The sequence below is a fragment of the Ursus americanus genome, chromosome 8, assembly GCF_024610735.1.
Source record: "Ursus americanus isolate L20-20 chromosome 8, mUrsAme1.1.p, whole genome shotgun sequence".
Lineage (NCBI taxonomy): Eukaryota > Metazoa > Chordata > Mammalia > Carnivora > Ursidae > Ursus > Ursus americanus.
The window spans coordinates 57724041-57730040 of NC_142134.1; the positions used below are offsets into that span (position 1 = coordinate 57724041).

General features: G+C 34.7%; 1 pseudogene; it reads right to left on the reverse strand.

Moving 5' to 3' along the window:
* LOC123775423 (armadillo repeat-containing protein 1-like) overlaps positions 1–4801 on the reverse strand; it is a 60570-nt pseudogene extending 55769 nt beyond the window's left edge.
* Between the last annotated feature and the right edge of the window lie 1199 nt (positions 4802–6000).

Genomic DNA, 6000 nt, shown 5'->3' on the forward strand with positions numbered 1-6000 from the left:
GCCTCCTGAAAGCAATTACTGTAGCAGCTTCCATGGCTAAAGCCAGACATTTTTCCCTCAGAAGAATTAAGTGTAAAAGATTCTGGAATAAGTATGGATTCAAGGATCTTGCATTTAGGTCCTTCCTTGTTTGTTTTCTTTGTTTTGTTTTGTGTGATTTGCGGAAAGCACTTACCTTCTGTAAGTTTAGATTTATCATTTTTAAATGAATACAAAGCCTTGCTTTGTTTAAGGGGTGTTGCAAAGGTTCAGTAACTATAAAAGAAAATGGTTTGAAACTCTTAAAAATAATGTCTTATAATAAATAGCCCTGAGGGAATTTTGATAATTTTGTTTGATGTGTTTTGAACAGCATATATTTTAACAGATATCTGACCATGAATATTATTTTTATTTCAGTTTCTACAAGTTGTCTGGTACATACAAGCTGGTAAGATCTACTATAAAAATTTTACATTAGTTATTATTTATATTAGTTGATTTGGCTGGATTCATTTTAGAAATAAAAGGCAGGTTGAAACATAACTACCTACGAGATACTGAAAAACCTACCTAATTTATTTAAATGAATGTCTGAGAGCTTAAAAAAAATCCTGTTTTCTGTTGTATCTCACTGTGCTTTATCAAATGTGTCCTCTTTTTCTTTCCTTTGTCACCGTCTTTTTGCTGTTCCACATGCTATCTGTACAACCTTGGGCAAGTGAGTTCTTTCACTAACCTCATTTATGAAACAGGAAAAATAATTTTACTTCATAGAGTTTTTTTTTCAGCAACATGCCAGTGCAGAAAAGCAGTTAAGACAGCACCTGAGTTCTTAGTAATTTTTGATAAATATTTGGAAATCAACCATTGTGTATTGCACTTGATATGTTTTAGCATTATCATGCTAATTATATGAAAGAAATCACTTTATTTCTCAGAAATATAAAAGAAAGGTTGGTTTTTTTTTTCAAAAAATAGACATGGGTGTCTTACTCTGACAACATGTTTTATTTTATTTCTTTAGGCAGTCATCACATTTTTATGTACCTTACTATACATGCTACTCATTTGCCAATAATAAATTATTCTGTGTCCAGAGCAGTACAGATACTTGAATATTCATGTAGGAGAAGTTTTATCCAAATTCTAACTTCCATTTCCCCCTGGTTCTTAATGCAATTATCTTCAATATAGTAGATTCTCAAATCTTGCCTGTAATTAAGATTTTGAATGAAATCATATGAATAAATAAGTTAATGCATTTATTTTAATAACACAAAATGATATCAGGATCATATTTTGTTCTCACTTTTTTAAAGACGATATTTTCAGCAAGGAACTATTTCCTACCTCAAATAAATTAATAGTATTATGCATTTTCCTATTAATGAGGGCCCCATAAAGAAAAGCAAATTTAACTCACATTTCCAAATCAAATAATGTTTATTACTTAATCTGTTTAAAACTTCAAAGTCATGATTAATCCTGATTTATTTTAATGAATTTTCACTCATTTTATTTGGATAACATAAGTTCTTTTAACATGGCATAAATTGTATCATATCGTGTTCTTTTAGCAATAATCAATTTATAGAAGTTTATTGATATTTCTCTCTTTTTAAATTTACTAATAATATTAATTCTGGTTCTTCTGTAAGAGCATGACTTAATCCATGATCAAAGGCTTAACAAAGATTTTTGTTTTCTCCCTTTATCTGACTATCGTGACAATTTACAGTCACCATAGGCTGGGTACGTAGTAACATTACATGATTGTTGAGCAAGTTATTGCGCAAAGACTGAGACCTCCGATTTCACAACAGATTTTATATCCTGAGCTATAAGAGACAACACTGTTGTAATCTCTTTCCCTTTTTAGACTTTGTTGAGTTTTTCTGTTGCAGTCCAGTACTTCAGAACAAGTTCACTCTTCTCTTTCTCACAATACCTTCCTCTGAGAAGGGTCTACAGGCCCTGAAATAGAATCAGGGACTAGCATTGCATCGAGAAACTCTTATAACCGTGGCAGTCAGAATGGTGGAGGAGAGGGTCAACTCTCACAGCAAACTTAAATACACAAATATATCTGACTGTTACAATGCCTTTTAAAAAGGACAAGTCTCTCAGTAAAATTAGCCTTCTCTCAAATGAATCAAGTTGTGCAAAGAAAGTGCAAGATTGCTGTGCAAGTCTACTTACCTCTCTAAGTACTTAGTCTTCTTGAAATGATCGGATGGCCTAGATTTGTAACCAATTTTTCAGGTTCAATATTGTCATATGTAGTTAATTATCTTCCTTTAGCTTCTTTTCTTCTGTCCATTATCACATCAGACAAAGAAGGCAACTTCAATCCACAAATATTCCATTTATTTCTAATGAATATAAACCAAATCAATGGGAGATTGATCAATTTTGTAATTTCATAGCAGATTCATTATTCAAAACCTTTCTCGTGTGACCTCATATTTTGTTGCACCCATATCTCTGAAACTCATCTCTGGATTTGCTTCCATGTTTAAGATAGCTAAACCATATGTTGCTTTTCTTGTAATTACAACTGATTGTATATGCTTTTTCTCTTTATATAATCATGATCAAGAAGTGAGGAAGGCTCCTGTAACTTACATAATCAGGAATGGTTCCTGATGCAATGACTGTTGGAATCCCTCCATCTATTCAAATTTGAACCTTGTTCTTGGCTCACCTCATTCTTACAGCTGCAGGAATGTAAATCCCCTATAGCCCTCTCAACAGTGTTCTTCCCTCATTTCCCTTTATAGTCTGGCTGACCTACAGATATTTCCTAAATTTACTAACATAGCCCATTTTTTTGCTACTAACTAAAACTCTTCCTCCAATAAAATAGATGTCCCTTTATAGTCTTTACTGCCGATAGTGGATTGAATTGTGGCCCCTCAAAAGATATGTCTACCAGTAACCCGTGAAGGTGACTTTATTTGTAAAAATGGTTTTTCAGATGTAACTAAACTAAGGTAATTGAGATGAAATCATTTCAGATTGAGAGTGTTCCTTAAATCCTATGACAAGTGTCTTAGAAGGACAGAGGGAGATTTGAGGTCCAGAGACACAGGGGAGAAAGCCATATGAAAACAAAAGTAGAGATTAGACTTACCTGCCATAAGCCAAGGAGCACATGAAGCTATCAGAAGCTGGAAGAGACAAGGAAGGATTTCCTGCCAGAGACTTTGGAGAGAGGGTGCCTCCCATGACACTTCGATTTTGTATTTTAAGTCTCCTTCAGAACGGCACCAAATTTGTGGGAAGCCTTAGGACACTAATACACTGCCACTTGTAAAGAGTCTTTGAGGGTGCCTGGGTGGCTCAGTGCGTTAAGTATCTGCCTTTGGCTCAGGTCATGATCCCAGGGTCCCAGGATCAAGCCCCAGGTTGAGTCAGGCTCCCTGCTCAGCGAAGAGTCTGCTTGTCCCTCTTCCCTGCCCCTCCCCCTGCTCGGGCTCTCTCTCATTCTCTCTCAAATAAATAAATGAAATCTTAAAACAAACAAACAAACAAACAAAAAAGGAGTCTTTGAATGATTGTGATTGTATGTATATCATAAAGATAATAAAGAAAATAATGACCAAAATTCAGACCATGATTCTTGATGACGAACTGTTTCTGAAATGTCTTTTGTATTTTAACATTCAATTATTTGATGGTTAGAACAGTAAAAAGTACATATATTTATATATGTATTGAAAAATTTTAAATTATATGAATTCTGGACTGAGCCAGAAAAATTCAGGAAAGTCAGAAAAGAAAAACATACCAGAATAGGCTCTCATAGTTTATGCTATAAACCTGTGGCAAATGCAGTTGCAAAAATCTTTACTCAGTGATTTACTCAACAATTGTATATTGAGTAGCTATGTTCCCAATCCATAGATCTTTATGACCAAATTCTTACGATAGTCAGATGCAATGAGAAAGCCAATCCTAATTTTTGGAAAGAAGAATGGTTCCACAGAGCGTGTATTGGTTTATCATCATTTCATCAGTAAGCTATGCATGTGGAACTGAGATATCCTTAAAAAAAGATACACGCTTTCACAATACAACAAAACATCCACCCTTATTACAAATACAGACAAACATAAATTAGGACTACACATCTAAGTGAAAGAATAATCAACCATGCACTATTTCATCTGAACAATTTCAAGTACATTTTCAGGCTTGCACTAGTAGCCAAATGCCTTCTGAATAAACGTAATCCGCTTCAGAACCATCACAATTGGTGATGCGAGATTTAGATTTTTTATGTACACCACATTGGAAATTACAAATCATTTAGATTTATAAATTGTATCCATCCTTTCGAATTCAAGGAGAAATGTGTTGCTTCCTGCCAGGCTTGGGGCACAAGCAAGGTCTTTTAGTTTGTTGTCCAAAGGAGTGAAGGGTTTCTTCTACACACACAAAGGAGTACTTGGAGTTTTAGCCACTGCCTTGTGTTTTGACTGTGAAATGTTAATCTGTTTGCTGTTCATAGAGATTACAGCAGGGAGAGCCAGGGCAGTTACAGTTGGGTCCTGACACCCTGGCACGCAGCCTGACTGGATATTGCAGAGCTCTAAAGCTGCCCGTCAGGAGATGGGACACAAAGGTAACAACTGCCAGTTAAATCAAATTGCTTAGAGTAAATTGGACAAATTTTGTTAGCCTCTTGCCTACCTTGGCCCAGAACCACATAAGCAAGGGCAATGATGTTAACTTTAGGATTGAACTTGTGGCTGAGCAAAACTAATTCTGTAGATGCTTCCAGCAACTGTGTTAGGCTGATTAAAAGCAGCTCCATGGTCAACTCAAATTGTTTTATGTATTGATGTTTTGTTGTCGCCAAATGAGTTGTTGTTTCCTAGGGAAGGGGACAGAGGTTCAAACAGCGGTGTTCCATTCAGGGTGTTGAACAGAGTGCTAGGCACATAAAGACGCTCAGTTTATACGGTTAACAGAATCGAATGAATTTATTCTTTAACTCAAACAAGCTCTGTTGACTCAGACTTTCTCTATAATTACACAACAAACCAAATAATGTGTTAAAGATGTGCTTTCTATGTTGACAGCCATGTAGCAATCTTGCACACCTCTTCCCAGTTAAGCTGCCTAAATCATTAAAGCATGAGCCATGGCAAGAGATTCAACTCAATAATATTCTTACTTACAAATCTATTTTTACTGTCCTGATGAAATTTCTTCTGGTAAGAAGGGAATAGGACCAAAATGTGCTTGTTCTTCTCCATTACTAGGCCACCGTGAGCTAGATATGTCAGCTTATGCTGCTGATGTATGGAACAAAGCTCAACTAATTGGTCAGTTATTAAGTAGTAGATACAATGTCACATCTTCACACATTCTTTCTCTCCCTTTCTCTCTCTCTCCCTATCTTCACCTCTCTCTCTTTCTCTTGCTCCCTTTCAAGTGCTCTCACCTGTATTTTGTTTACTTTTGCATGTTTACAAAGTTACAATTATTTGTAAAATTTTGAAAATGATTATCCTACTCACGTTGCTCTCTGAAAGTTTTTTCTTTTTTGTTCCCCCATATGTTATGTTTCTAAGGTATATCCATGTTGGTTCATTAATTTTACTACTCTATAATCTATGGTGTGAATATAAAGTAATTTTTTTCATACAGCTAATGGGAACTTAGGGGCTTTTTTCATTGTTATTATGAACACTGCTTTTATGGGTCCTCTTATACATGTCTTTGAGTTCAGATGTTAATTTTTTTCTTGGAAATATACTCAATTGTGAAATTCTTGGATGTGTGTTTATAACTTTTTTAAAGTGGTTGAATAATGTTTCCAAAAGAGCTGTACTAATTTAAAATTTTAGCATCAAAATTTAAGAAATTCAGATGATCTACACTTTCTCAACATTTGATATTTTGACTCTTACTTTTTGTTACTTAAGTGGTTTTTGAAAATGATGTCCCAACTTGGACATGATTAAATTCAATATCCAATCAATTTAAAATATTTATATTATTTTTTTA